The 16,540-nt window shown below is 27.9% G+C and overlaps 1 protein-coding gene across 1 annotated transcript in view; it reads right to left on the reverse strand.

Moving 5' to 3' along the window:
• The window catches only part of LOC123268342 (CYFIP-related Rac1 interactor B), a 28,301-nt gene extending 12,459 nt beyond the window's left edge, over positions 1 to 15,842 (reverse strand). Inside the window, exon 1 of the mRNA XM_044733326.1 lies at positions 15,559 to 15,842. The gene's annotated coding sequence lies outside the window, so the exon portion shown is untranslated. The remainder of the gene's footprint in view (positions 1 to 15,558) is intronic.
• Positions 15,843 to 16,540: the final 698 nt, after the last annotated feature.

Here is a 16,540-nt window from a genome sequence, read left to right on the forward strand (position 1 = left end):
GACTGCCATTCTTCGTCCAGTTTTTTAAACCTTCGAAGGGCGTTAACTACCCCGGTTGCCTTGGCCTTTACCTCTTTATGGATATTAACCTTTGATTGGACAAACTCATGCAGTTCGCTGGTCAGCTTTTCGAGGCGTTCCAGCGCTTGCGTCTGCTTCATCTCAGCGCTTGCTGTAATCGCTGCTTCTTGGGCGTGAGGCCCACTAAGACTCCTGTCCTTTTCTTGTTTTTTCGTTTCTTCCATGATTTTGAGTGATACTCCAAAGCAAAAGGTCGTCTCCGAACGTGATGCCTCCGGAAGTGGAGGGGTGATCACTCTTACAGCTACCTTCATTGCTATAAGAGCTTTCGGTCATTGAAGCGAGAAATCTCAACCGTTTTTTTTTTCTCAACATGTTTTTCTCAACATTTTTTTCATCAGATGCTACAATGGCGTCCGTGACTTTTGGGACACCCTGTCAATATATATATACTAGCGGTTTTCCGCCCGCTTCGCTGGGCGAATTGAAAAGGAAATAGATTAAATTTTATGTTTCATTTTTATTTATTTTTTTTTTTGTTTTTTATATCTCAAATTTCTTTTCTATATCTCATGTGTTTAGATAATGCAATGCTTTTAATCTGTTACATTTTCGCGATCCCGTAATAAGAAAAATTCATCGGTTATGTGATCAGCAAAAATAAAATGTATGTAAAATTCTTAGTCCGTTGACTGAATAGCTATATCCGAACAAAAACAGTTTCACTGTAAAAAAAATCACGCCAAGTCCACGTTCATAAGACTATTAAGAAAAAAAATTTTTATTTCTTTACAAAAAGATATAAAATAAAAAATTAAAAAATCCAAGTAACCGATATGGTTGTATATGATTTTCGGCAATTAAAAAAAATTTTGTTGTAAATTTAAAAATTAAAAGAAACAATTTTGGAACGTATTTAGTGTGCGTGTTTATGAAATATTTCACTTTTTATGAAATTCCTAAAATCTATCTACTAGGACTTTTAAAAAAAATTGAAGTACACAATGACGCACACCAAGTACGTTCCAAAATTGTTTCTTTTAATTTTTAAATTTACAACAAAATTTTTTTTAATTTCCGAAAATCATATACAACCATATGGGTTACTTGGATTTTTTAATTTTTTATTTTATATTTTTTTGTAAAGAAATAAAAATTTTTTTTCTTGATAGTCTTATGAACGTGGACGGCGTGATTTTTTTACAGTGAAACCATTTTTGTTTGGATTTCAGTATTTTTTGTAATTACAATAAAAATTGACAATTTTAATTTAATACATTTCCGGTGGCAAACTATCCCCTTTAAGCTATAGTTCATGTAAAAGTTATTCTTGCGCCGCCTGGCGTGTGTAATTGCAAGCTGTCAAATATCTTTTTTTCACTGTAGTTTCCCATCTATTATAAGATTAGCATGCACCCTTATATTATTTAGTCTCTGGCCGTCCGCTTTTCACATAAGAAAAAAGTTAAAATCTAAAAATCTGGGTCGCTATAGTTTGTGCTGATTATTTTTAATAATTTTAAATAGAAATTATAAAGATAATTGATAATAATCAAGTAATACGCGTAATAAAAAGCATGAAGTACTATTATAAAATATCATATAAAAAAAAAATCAAAGTAAATTTGAAAAAAAATTTGTAACCTCAAAAAACCGTTCTGCTTACGGTATATACACACTCGGTAGTCTGGCTTGAGAACGGAACTTGGCGCCAGACTCTATCGAGTCTGTTTATGTAATGTTAAATTTTGGAAACGTTACAATGACTTTTTTGCCGCTGCCAAAGGGACGATTGTTGTAAGAAAATATCACTATTAAGTAAGAAAAATGTTTAAATCCGTTGACCTTGGAGGCCATCCCGGTATTTGTCTGTTTCTCTTGAGATTCTATCAAATTTTATATTTGTAGGAACTGTATTTGAAGAATATAAATTTTTTGACAATTATCACTCCCGCACTCCTATTTGGGGGAGGAACTTCGTAAAATCCTATTCGAGATGATTTCTACATTATAAATAAAAGATTCCAACAAAACTTCGAGTCTATAAAAACGATTGATTGGAAATGAGAAATTTTCATTTTTAACGCCCCCACAATCCCTTTTGAGGTTAGAATTCGCGAAAATCCATTTTCAGCTGAACTTGACATCGTACACGAAGATTCCTACCAAATTTAGAATCTGCAGCAGTTACAGTTTGGAAATTAAAATTTTAGATTTTAATACCCATCGCCGCAATCCCTATCGGAAGTAGAATTTGTTGGAATCCGTTTTGAGATGATCTCCTCATGACAAATGAAAGATTCCGACCTAATTTCGTGTTTGTAAAAGTTACAGTTTGAAAATAGAAATTTGAAATTTTAACACCCAGCCCCGCAATCCCTGTCGGAAGTAGAATTTATTGAAATTCGTTTTGAGATGATCTCTACATGACAAATAAAAGATTCCTACCAAATTTAAAGCTTTTAGAAGCTATATTTTAGAAATTAAGATTTTTTTTGTCATCACCCACCCTCGCAATCCTTATTGGGGGTGATTCGTCGTAAAATCCGCTCTTAGATTATTTCCACACCACATGTAGAAGATTTTTACCAAATTTGGAGTCTATAAGAGCTACATTTTACAAACGGGAAATTTTCATTATCAACGCCCCCGCAATCCCTTAACTGAACTAGTTATCATACACGAAGATTCTCACCGAATTTGGAGTCTGTAGAAGTTACAGTTTGGAAATGAAAATTTTAGATTTTAACACCCACTTCCGCAATTCCTATCGGAAGTAGACTTTATTGAAATCCATTTTGAGGTGATCTCTACATAAAAGATAAAAAATTTCTACCAAATTTAGAGTTTTTAGAAGCTATATTTAGGAAATTAAGATTTTTTATTGTTAACACTCACCCCCACGATCATTCTTGGATTTGATTCGTTGTAAAATCCATTATTAGATCATTTTTAAATCACATATAGAAGACCTCTACTAAATTTGGAGTTTATAGGAGCTATAGCTTGGAAATTAAAAATTTTAATTGTTAACACCCACCCCCGCAAACTCCTGTGAGGTATCTTAAAATTCGTTCGTATATTATTTCTACATCTCTTAGCGAAAATTCCTACCGAATTGGAGTCTGTAGAAGCTATAGATTGAAAATTAAAAATTTTCATTGTTAATAGCCATCCCCGCAACCCCCTGTGAGGTAAGATATCCTAAAATTCGTTTATAAATTATTTTTACATCACTTACAGAAAATTCCTACAAAATTTGGAGTCTGTAAGAGCTATAGCTTGAAAATTAAAAATTTTCATTGTTAGTACCCACCCCCGCAACCCTCTCTGGGGTGAGATATCGTAATATTTGCTTATAGATTATTTTTACATCTCTTACAGAAGATTCCTTACAAATTTGGAGTCGATAGGAGCTATAGTTTAAAAACGGGAATTTTTCATTGTTAATGCCCCCGCAACCCCCTTGTGGGTGGAATTTCGGAAAATCCGTTCTTAGCTGACCTCTACCCAGTGAAAGGAATATTCCTACCAATTTTCGAGTCTCTAGGTCTTATAGTTCGAGAGATATCGTGATGAGTGACTATATCTGTAGAAAGTCTTATATATATATACTAGCTGATACCCGCCCGCTTCGCTGGGCATACAATAAAATTTTATGTTGTAACCTAGATGAAAAATATAAACAAAATGATTAATTTCAAAAAGATAATTAATATAAATTTTGAATTAGAGAAAAGTGATTGTTTATGATAACCGGTGTTAGCGAGTATTAAATACATGAGAAAAGTATTTTATTATTAATAATCAATCAATCAATGGGTCAGTTAGTCAGTAAATCTGTCATTAGACAGATTTCCGCATCACCCATGACGTACTGTGTAATGAGATGCGTTCCCATTATAATAATGTTATCCTAAACATTTAGTCTAGACCGGATAGGTCAAATGGTAGAAGTAACCGACATGTCACCGGAAGGTTCTGGGTTCGAATCCCTGTCCGAGCTATCTGAATTTTTTCTCGCATATTCTGTAAACTCTTATTAAGAAGGTCCTTCCTATTTCTTTCTCAATCTCTTCCTCCTCCAATTATTCTGTTACGTGAATGTTGGAACGATTCACGTAATAATTATCCGTAACTCTATTCTTTTCCGCTTCATAGTATTATTTAATTTTAAAAATGTCAATAATTTTTTTAATTTTAAAAATGTTAATAATAAAATACTTTTCTCATATATTTAATACTCGCTAACACCGGTCATCACAAACAATCACTTTTCTCTAATTCAAAATTTATATTCATTATCTTTTTGAAATTAACCATTTTGTTTATATTTTTCATCTAGGTTACACCATAAAAATTTATTGTATTCCTATCGAAGCGGGCGGGTATCAGCTAGTTATTAATAAATTCATAACAAATTAAGTGGTATTAAAAATATATTTATTATTACTCATTTTATTAGAAATTATCTTAAATCGACCGTTTTTATAATAATTTAACGATATCGTTGTAAAATTTTAGAGAAGACGCATCAGACACAATTTACCATTTTAATTTTAATCATTAAAATCAGTATAATCATTTAACAATATCAACTTGATAATATTTATGTTTAATTTATCTGTGTTATGATATAATCGAGTTCATCCTTCATGATTATTCCAATACATATAAGTTATTTCAGTTATTAATGATTTAGCTATTCTTTCTTAAACAACGTATGATTATGAATTCCTACTGTCCCAACAGTCAATCGATAAAATTTAAAATCAATCATTTTGACAGTTATTATAGCAACGGTAACCATGATAACGGTAACCATGGTAACGGCAACCATGGTAACGGTAACCATGGCAACGGTAACCACGGCAACGGTAACCATAGCAACGGTAACCATGGCAACGATAACCATGACAATGGTAACCATGGCAACGGTTGATTAGCGTGGGTGGTTGTAGGGGGGTTGAGTTCGATAATTTACGGGTGCCACTGATGGTTTCTTAGATTAGAGGGTCAAAATGATATTTCGCTCCCAAAAAAAGAGAGAGATATAGGGAAGGGGAAAGATTATAGGGCACGGGAGGGAAGGAGAAGAATGAGAGGGAGGGGAGTGGAGGGCATATGTGATGGTAGACGAAAAATTCATTTTGGCTAGGAATTGCGTAAAATCCGTTCTTAGTGAGCGTCTACATCACGAATGGAGTAACTATGCTAAATTTCAAGTCAATCGGGCGAATAGTTTCAGAGATCTCGTGATGAGTGAGTGGTATTTCGCTTATATATATATAGATATATATATATATATATATATAGAAGAAGAAGATTTCATTTTGGTATTCTAACTTTATAGTTAATCTATATTTCAATCTATAACTCTAGTAAATACTTTCGTTTCCTTAGTTTCAACTCATTGCATACAGCAGATTCTTATCAAATTTGGAGCTTCTAGGAGCTACAACACAGAAATTTGAATTTTTCATTGTTAAGACCCACCCCCGCAACCCCCTGTGAGGTAGGATATCGTAAAATTCGTTCATTAATTATTTTTACATCACTTACAAAAATTCATACAAAATTAAGAGTCTGTAGGAGCTTTAGCTTGGAAATTTTTAATTTTCATTGTTAACGCCCACCCCCGCAATCCATATTGGGAGTAGATTGTCATAAAATCTGCCCGTAGATCATTTCTACATCACATATAGGAGATTCCTACTAAATTTGGAGTCGATAGGAGCTATAGTTTAAAAATGAAAATTTTCCATTGTCAATGCCCCCGCAACCCCCCTTGTAGGTGGAATTTCGTAAAATCTGTTCTTAGCTGACCTCTACTCGGCGAAAGGAATATTCCTACAAAATTTCAAGTCTCTACGCCTTATAGTTCCAGAGATATCGTGATGAGTCAATAAATAGGCGAAAATCTCTTATATATATATATAGATTTAAATAAAATATATAATCAACGTGAATATATTAATTATACTAACTTTTATAAGTTGGAGGCCCTCTTCTTCATACAACTAACTAACGAATACTAAACGTATCATAACCAATAAATACTAAACAAAACACAATCGATTAAATGAGAGACAGATTCTTTTTTGTTTTTAAACAAAAGATAGCGTAAATAAATGACACAAAACCGTTGCTATAGACAATAATTCATATCACAACCTTGTGGATGCGTGGGTAGATGCGTGGGTGGATGTGTGGGAGTGCATGGATGGATGCGTGGGAGGGTGTGTGGAAACGCGTTTATAAGCATTGAAGTGACGTTAGACATTTTGCCGGTCTTTATGCACTCGAACATGAAGAAGAAGTGATGTTCATTTGTTTTAGTAGCAGAAACAAATGACTATCCACATAAATTTAAAAAAAAATGGTAAAGGGTTGATGGAATTCAAAAAATGAATAGCCTAAAACCTTCTACAATTAATTCCGCGTCGAATGGTCATGGTCTCATGCCGATCGGTTCAGATGTTTTCAAGTTTATCGGTATCAAAAAAAAAAGTTGCTTATATATATATATATATATATATATATATATATATATATATATATATATATATAGCATATATATATATATATATATATATATATATATATTAGAGTGTTTCGAAAAAACAAACTATTTTTTTTATTTCGAAGAACTTTGAAAATTCTTCAGAGTATCCCTAATCGAAGACATTGTGAAAATCTCAGCCCTTAATATTAATATATAGAGGTGGCTGTAATTAATTTTTTATTTCCATTTAAATAACATAGAAAAAAATTTTTTTTTACTTTTGAATTTTGCTAGTCAACAACAAAGCATTTTATAGCTATGATCGATACATATTCTTGTAGGAAATTTAACGATCTACAAAAATTGTCTGAATGAATATATGCGTACGGAGAACCATTTCGGAGTTATCAGGCCTTAAACATCGATCTGTTTAAAAAAATAATAATATTTATTTATAAATACGAAAAATCGACTTAAATCACTTAAATAAACAATATTATATATCAAAAAATTAAAATGATAAATTTATGATAAAATTTCATGAATTACGAAGTTATAATTTTTCACTATTTTTAAAAAATTTTTTGCTTTTTTAAAAATAAATTATAAACATGAAAAAGAAAATTATTTATTAATTGATAAAATTTATGAATTATCATATTTTTTAAATTGTCATATACTGTTATTAACGAAATAGTTTTAAAAATTCTAGGTTATGTAATTTAACTCAGTGCTATATAGTTACATAGTACTTCAATTGAACAATCAATTTTTATTGAATTGTTAGTATGATTTTTATAGAAATGATAATACATTAATTATTTCCGCTTTCTGCCGTCACAAACCCGTCTCTTTCAGAGCTTTTTTATCTTACATTACTTCGTAGTAAAACAACGTAATTGTTAATGTTTTAAACTAAAATTAGTTTAATATTATATTTAATTTATTTATAATTATTTGTAATTGTGTTTATAAAATCTCATTGTTAAGCTTAAGATGGAGAAGCAAATTTATTTAATTGGTTATCAAATTACGAAGTATTTATTGAATTCTAACAATTGAATAAAATTATGTTTTTAAACGTTTTTTTTTTCAGTATTACCTTTTCTTAAATTGGTCAGTAATTATTTTGAATATTTTTAGTTATTCTTGAATACAAGTTAAATATTTAACATTTTTCTTTTTTATTTTTATAATATTAATTACAAATCCTGACTAACTTGAATGTCTCACACTTATTTTCTGTGCGTAACTTATACTGTGTCTGATATATTTTAAAATTTTTGGTTTTCTTTCAATCTCCGAGGATTCAAAAATTAAACTTTTCATATTTTGCAGACGAAATTCAAAGTGATGAGAATAATACTGGATTATTCCAGCTTCAGACCATAAATCGAATACATTCTTAACCGTAATTAATGCACTTTTCTTAATAGTCAAGCTTTGAGAACAATGATAATGAAAGAAAAGAGACATAACCTCTTTTAAGCCCGGCAGTTTGCTTCCTACAAATTTTGTAATTTGATAACCAATTAAATAAATTTACTTCTCCATCTTAAGCTTAACAATGAGATTTTATAAACACAATTACAAATAATTATAAATAAATTAAATATAATATTAAACTAATTTTAGTTTAAAACATTAACAATTACGTTGTTTTACTACGAAGTAATGTAAGATAAAAAAGCTCTAAAAGAGACAGGTTTGTGACGGCAGAAAGCGGAAATAATTAATGTATTATCATTTCTATAAAAATCATACTAACAATTCAATAAAAATTGATTGTTCAATTGAAGTACTATGTAACTATATAGCACTGAGTTAAATTACATAACCTAGAATTTTTAAAACTATTTCGTTAATAACAGTACATGACAATTTAAAAAATATGATAATTCATAAATTTTATCAATTAATAAATAATTTTCTTTTTCATGTTTATAATTTATTTTTAAAAAAGCAAAAAATTTTTTAAAAATAGTGAAAAATTATAACTTCGTAATTCATGAAATTTTATCATAAATTTATCATTTTAATTTTTTGATATATAATATTGTTTATTTAAGTGATTTAAGTCGATTTTTCGTATTTATAAATAAATATTATTATTTTTTTAAACAGTTCGATGTTTAAGGCCTGATAACTCCGAAATGGTTTTCCGTACGCATATATTCATTCAAACAATTTTTGTAGATCGTTAAATTTCCTACAAGAATATGTATCGATCATAGCTATAAAATGCTTCGTTGTTGACTAGCAAAATTCAAAAGTAAAAAAAAATTTTTTTCTATGTTATTTAAATGGAAATAAAAAATTAATTACAGCCACCTCTATACATTAATATTAAGGGCTGAGATTTTCACAATGTCTTCGATTAGGGATACTCTGAAGAATTTTCAAAGTTCTTCGAAAAAAAAAAATAGTTTTTGTTTGAAACATTCTAATATATATATATATATATATATATATAGCAGCATATATATATATATATATATATATATATATATATATATATATAGTAGTATATATATATATATATATATATATATATATGTATGTATGTAAATTTTTCAACCAATGGTATTTTTTGAACTTACTTGACTAATTATGACATATGATTGCAAAATCAAGTGAGAATTACACCATGAGAACTAATGTTGATTCCTAACGTAATCTATCTAAAAATAACTTTTTAAGATTATAAAGAGAATTTATCAGGCGAGCAAAGTGAGACTCTACATTGACGAAAATTTCACTTAATTAGTATATTACACATCTAGGGAAGTAAAGTAAGAAATGTCTCAGATCACATGTAATTGTTCATGATCAACAAACATGTGATCTGAGGCTTTCTTATTTACTTTCCGTGGAGTGTATACTATTTTTTTGTCCGACGAAGGCGGAAAGCGGCAACCCTCGCGGTTTCGGAATCACTGTTAAATCACAGTGAAATTTTAGTGAGATTATAGTAAAAAGATAGTGCGACCATGATGAAATTACGGTGAAATCACCATAATTTTGTGCCATTCGGTTACTGTAGTTTTATGGTCATCTCACAGTGGTAATGCTGTGAGTTTAGAGTGGTACCACTGTGAATTTACAATGAATCCACAGTGAATCTACGGTGAATTCACAATGAATCCACAGTGAATTTACGGTGAATTCAATAATGAATCCAATAGTGAATTTATGGTGAATTCACAGTGAATTCACCGGGGTAAAAATAATTGTATATAATTATTTCCATGAAAAAAAAAATATCTGTCGGGAGCAGGAATCGAACCGCGAACCTCATACTCGGAAGACTGACTTGCTACCAATTGACCTAAGAGAACATCGCGAGAAAATATGTTCGTGTGAACTACAAGTCCTGCATATGTTATATAAATGACTATTTTTTTTTCGTTACATATAATTATATAAGAATCATAAATAATTTTTCGAAATTGCAAAACCATCTCATATTATTACATATAATTATATATTAATCATATATAATTATTCGAAATCGCAAAAACCATTACATATAATTATGTATAATTATACATGATTATATATAGTTATATATAATTATACATGATTATATATAATCACAAAAACCATTATACATAATTATATTTAAATTAGATGTAATTATATATTAATCATATACAATTTTCTTACCCCGGACCCAATGAGTTCACAGTGAAATTACTATGAATTTACAGTGAAACTATCATGAACTAACGGTGTTACAACTATCAGATCATTCTGAAGTCACGGTTAAATCATGGTAAAACGACGGTGAAATCACAGTGAAATTACTATGAATTCACTGTGGAACTATTGTGAACTCACGGTGTTATCTCTGTGAGACTACCATGAATCTACAGTGATACCACCACTAAACCATAGTGACGAAATGGCACAAAATCACTGTGAATTCACTATGAAATTACCGTGAACCCACAGTAGATTTACGGTGAAGACGATTTCACTGTGAATTCACTGTGATTTCATAGTAATTCCGAAACTGCGAGGGTTAACTTTGTTTAGCGCAGCGGGACGAAAGTTGCTACTTTCCGCCCGGAGGGCAAAAAAGTATATTTCACAAAAAAAAAACTAGATACGATTATAGACATTAAGCCATACGGTTAATCATTATTTTTATAATATACATAATCTTGATAAACAGAAAAATAGTAATTTCTACTTTTGATGAATCGCTTCGTAATGAAAGCTTTCATAAATTTATGATTTTAGCAAGTGAAATATTATATTGATGAAGAAAATAAAATATATAAATTCTATGACAATTAGAACTTAATTTAAGCGAAAAATTTTATTGTGATTTGCTATTATTAAGTAACCACGAACAAGCAAAGTTTTGTGTGACTTGTATATGACGACATGGCACTAATAAACATTAAGTTAGCGCTCTAAATACGGTATTAGATTACGGTTTTCAATCATATATGGTTAATTAGAATTTGTCTTCGGACACTCAGTGATCAAAGTCAATTTGCAAAAACTGATAATTCCTCATTGGTTTTATTGAAAGACTTATTTAAGACGAAAATGTTAAAGTGAATAAAGCGATCAGCAACATAAACTAAAATTTGAACTTTAAAATTGGAAATTCTAATCGACGCGATTTATGCAACTCTTGACTATATAGAGATCGAGGGCGCTAGACTTTATCGAATTAAAATATTTTCAAATAGATGGTTTCTATAAAACTTTCAACTAATAAATGATGAAATATTTAAATAAAGAATTATAGAAATAAAAAATACGTAAATTTGTAATTGTAAAGAAGCGTTATTGTATTAAATTCGGAAAATTCAATGTTTAAAAAGTCGTTCTATAAAATAAAATAAAACATTTAACATTAAAAATATCAGAAATTATAAAATTTAGGACAAGAAAATTTGAAAGTATTTTATTACTTAATTTAAAAGACTTTCGAACAGAATTGTATTTGACTGGAAATTTTCTGATGATTAAATACAGTTTAGTCGATTAGAGAAAGGCAAGTATCGAAAATACAATGAATGATTTTATCTCTGAAAATATAAGACATTAAAATTCTATAATTTATAATTTTGACAAATTATCAAATTTGTAGAGTGATCTCGAATGAATATTGTCCATAATTTTGTGAAATTTCAATATTGTATTTATTTTTACAGTTTTAATATCTAATTTGGTATTTAGCTTGGCTTATAAGTTTCTAAATCTTTAAAGATTATTTTTTAGTCAATAACACCAACAGATTATTTTCTCTAAATATTTTAAAGAAAAAAAAATGTTGCCTCATAAAAACGTCATATAGCTTTATTAATTCGGCTGTATAAAACATATTTTCATTTTTTTGGTATAACCTTATAATTGTATCAACTATATTATATACATTGATTATTCAGTATAATTCTGTATTATTTTTATGTTACACGAACGTGTTCATATTAGTGACATTGAATACGGCTCAATTATAGTAATATTCACGCCAATGACCGACTAGGGGGAGATATCGTCATATCCCGGATAAGCATATAGGAAACCATCGAGTAATATGCCTCACTTGGCTTATTATATATTATTTTGCTTGTATCAACGGAAATTGCTATGCTGGACAATAAAGTAACTTTGTTTGTTTTGTATTATTGATTATCTGTAAGAGAAAAGGGTCTATTAACTATAGTATATTTTCTATAAAATTTCCGTTTCATATTTGCCTCATAAAAAAAAAAATTTATTTTTGCAAACCTGAATAATTATCATAACAAATAAAATCGAATTATCGTTAAAAATAGAAAAAAATAATTTTGGTGTGAAATTTCATTCCGATAAATATTTACCAATTTATTAATAAAATAAATAATGATAAAATGAGTAAACATAATTATTCAAATTTACATTCAAGTCAATACATTCATAATGACCATTAAAAATTGATTTTGAAAGTTTTTTCTTAAGTCGAAAGAGTTGATTAATTTTAGAAACATATGTGCTTTATATTCGCATTTGTAAGTAATTATAACGTCAAAAAATACGAAGAAATATACTATTAATGAGCCTTATTGTCGATCTGGAGAGTGTTGCAAAGTGATATGAGCGATACGGCATGCGGATAACCATTATGTTATGCGTTTTTGTTGGTATAGCATTTCACATGAGTATACTTTTGTAGATATCGAGAAACTAATAAATTTTTGACAGTAAAATTATAATAAACTATTGTAAAAATCTTAAATTATTACGACTGTAATTTATCAACAATAAATTTTGTTTCTTGCATTAAAAAATTTATGGCTACAATTAAAAATATTTATTTATTTATTTATTTGTAAAGAATCGCCCTCGTTTCTTTACAAAATATTCGAAATATATTTCGAATATTTGAATTCATTATAACAATATTTTCTAAGAATAACGATTAATATAATAGTTATGTATTTAAAAAAAAATATTGTTATTGACAAGATATATTTTAGTTAGTTACAATCAGTGATCTGGCAGGTTATCCCTTTCCCAATTCCTAAACAAGCATGTGACCTAATTGTTAATTGGCTGGCAGATATCGGGCCGCGCTCTGATTACGAGTAACATTCTTCGATAATTTATATATATATATATATATATATATATATATATATATATAGCATATATATATATATATATATATATATATATATATATATATATTAGACTGCGTCAGTATAAAAAAACTTTTTTTTTTTTTTGAGTAAATGCATCTAAAAAGTTTCTTTGTTAGACCAAAAAAAACCTCCTAAAAGATGAGCTTGATATCTTGAAAATTGAGCTGGCGCATGGGGGTCTCCTTTCCCATTTAAAATACATTGAAAAAAAACTTTTTTCTGTATTTTCATTGTAAATCGTCAAAAAATTTTTTTCGAATTTTCCATTTCGTTATCTTGTAGGAAATTGAATTCTCTACAAAAAAGGTCTCGTTCATTTTTTCGCTAAAATGCATAGGAAAAAAAAAGTTACAGGGCTTTAAAAAACGAAAATTATAAAAAGTCAAAAATAACTTTTTTTTTTGTTTTTCGACAACAAATTATTTTATTTCGTAGAATTCTTTACTTAATTTATCTATATTCAGTCTGTCAATTATATCTAAATTTGATCTATATATAGAAGAAAAAAAAATATATTTATTTATATTATATTTTTATATTATATATGGGGCATTCCATGCCAAATCGATCACTTTTGAACCCGACCCTTTTCGATTTTTCTGAAATTTTGGTATTTTTCTCTACCCTATTGAAAACAATTTTCAGAATTTTTTCAAATTTTTTTACCCGATCAAAAAAAAGTTACGAGTTTTTTAAAAAAGACAGCTTTTTTTTTGTTAAATAGCCATAACTTTTTTGAAAATTAACCTATTGGAATGATTTTTTTATGGAAATTTTTGTTTTTAAATGTACTTTTTAGAAAAAAAATAAAAATAATAATTCGCATTCATATTCAGCGTTTTTTTTTTGAAAATTTTTGAAAAAAACGAAAATTTCGGGATGATTGACATTTTTGATCTTCGATTTTTTTTTTTTTTATAAAAAACTTCATTATTTTTTGCGAATTTCCTGAAATTTTCATGAATTTTTTCTGTCTATTTTTTTTTAGAAATGAAAAAAAAAATTATTTTTTAAATGTTTGTTTTTTGTTATACCACTCTGAAAATTTTTTAGCAGATTTTGAAAACTTTAAAATCTGAGAAAAAATATAAAAACAAAAATTAAAAGTGACAATCATCGATAACATTTGATTAATTGCCAATAAAGTTAGATAAAAAATTGAAAGAAATATTGAATTATTTTTTCGTATTTTATTATTTTCGTATATAATAATTCTATAAACAATAAAAAATTCTATTGTTTTCAATAGGGTAGAGAAAGATATCAAAATTTCAGAAAAATCGAAAAAGGTCGGGTTCAAAAGTGGTCGATTTGGCATGGAATGCCCCATATATAATATAAATAAATACATTTTTTTTTCTTCTATATAAAGATCAAATTTAGATATAATTGACAGACTGAATATAGATAAATTAAGTAAAGAATTTTACGAAATAAAATAATTTATTTTCGAAAAACAAAAAAAAAAAAATATTTTTGACTTTTTATAATTTTCGTTTTTTAAAGCCCTGTAACTTTTTTCCTATGCATTTTAGCGAAAAAATGAAAGAGACCTTTTTTGTAAAGAATTTAATTTTCTATAAGATAACGAAATGGGAAATTTGAAAAAAAAAATTTTTTGACGATTTACAATGAAAATACAGAAAAAAGTTGAACGAAAAAAAATATTTAGTAATCTTTTTTAAAATACTAACAATAACAATGCTCAACGAATTTTATGTGTATTTCTGTTACTTCTGGATGAGTATAGGTATATGAACTCGGGAGTTGAAAATTAATTCAATTAAATTATAAAGAGTTCTTGCTCATTTAATAAACTATACATGATATGGTTAGGCATTTTAAATAAGTTTATTGAATAAGTTCATTAAGTGAAATCAATGGTGAATTAAGTATTTAGATTATTTGTTTGAGCATAAAAATATTTTAGTATCCTCATTAATATTATATGAAAAAATTATAGCCATTGCACATCATTAATACAAAAACTATATAAAAAAAAAAAAAAAAAAAATTTAGTTTTTTGGATATAAATATTTTTTTCGAAAATTAAAAACATTTTTTTGTATAAAATTAATAAAAGAAGGAGTTTCATATATGTTTTGAGTCAAGTTTAATGTAATCTAACACATGTGTGTAATAACATTCTTCCTATGAGATTTTTTTGTACTGAGTTTCCGCTATTATACGACGATTCCTCTATTACTAAACTCTTTTATTCCCTTCCATTAATTTTATTTACAATGTAATAAAAGTTTGTGTCTCTAAGTGTCAGTCGAATATTTTATTTTGATAAATAATTTTGTCCATCGAATTTCAATTTTATTTTACAAAAATTATACTACTATTTGATTAGAGAACCATACACCTACTTAAAAAACAACTTACCATTTTTGTTTATATATTAAGATTATCGAACAATTATTTATCCTATCACTTTAGCTCTTAAACAAGACAGAAAACAAACACTTGAATTTTCCTTGATTATCAATAAGTGATTATTTATAAATATATTAACCACTTTTATATTAGTTTATTAAAGAATAATTGATTGTAATATTAGAAAACGATGGATGAGGTGCAGTGATAGCAGCCAACAAAAATTCGCGCTCCGGTAAACTAAAGAACGAGTGATCACGGTTGTATGAATGTTCCCCTTCTGTCAGTCGGTTGATACCCCACTGTGAATACAACGGTTGAGTCCCACCACATACTTTTATAGTTATTGAAGCAGTGGGAGAGCTGGATAAAAATTCCCTCATGCTCCAAATTAAGCCTTTTAAAATTGTCTATGTGATATCATGTCGCTCAGAGCCATATCATAGATATTTTTTTCCGTTTATCGGTATGATTTCTTCCGAGATAATATCCTTTAGTGAAAAAATGAAAAAATTATTTTTAAAAATTTTTTAAAATTGTTCTAATTAATATGTTATTAAGATGAAGTTCTTTATCAGATTATTTTATAATAAACTAATTTAATATTGAATAATTTTGTTAAAATTCAAAATAATAAGTTTAAAGTTAAATCCATATTCATAATTATTAGTCATGGTATTTTATAAATCTTTATTTGAATTTTCCTAAGAATAAAACGATATCCTTAAAAAGTTTCGCATACAAACATTGTAATTATTTAGAAAATATTAAATAAAATCTATAAATAATTCGTAGAGTGCGAATATGTATAATGTTCGATAAGTAAGTAAAATTCTTTATCTATTCTTCTTAAAGTAAATTTCTTCAAAAATGTTCTTACCATCAAATAAAAATAGAGAAAATTACCCCGATAGCCAGTGCTTTCTTAACAAAAGTATACTATATATATAGTTGACTCTCCAGAGTTACAGTGAACTTTACATCAAGTTTG

The sequence above is a fragment of the Cotesia glomerata genome, linkage group LG7, assembly GCF_020080835.1.
Source record: "Cotesia glomerata isolate CgM1 linkage group LG7, MPM_Cglom_v2.3, whole genome shotgun sequence".
NCBI lineage: Eukaryota > Metazoa > Arthropoda > Insecta > Hymenoptera > Braconidae > Cotesia > Cotesia glomerata.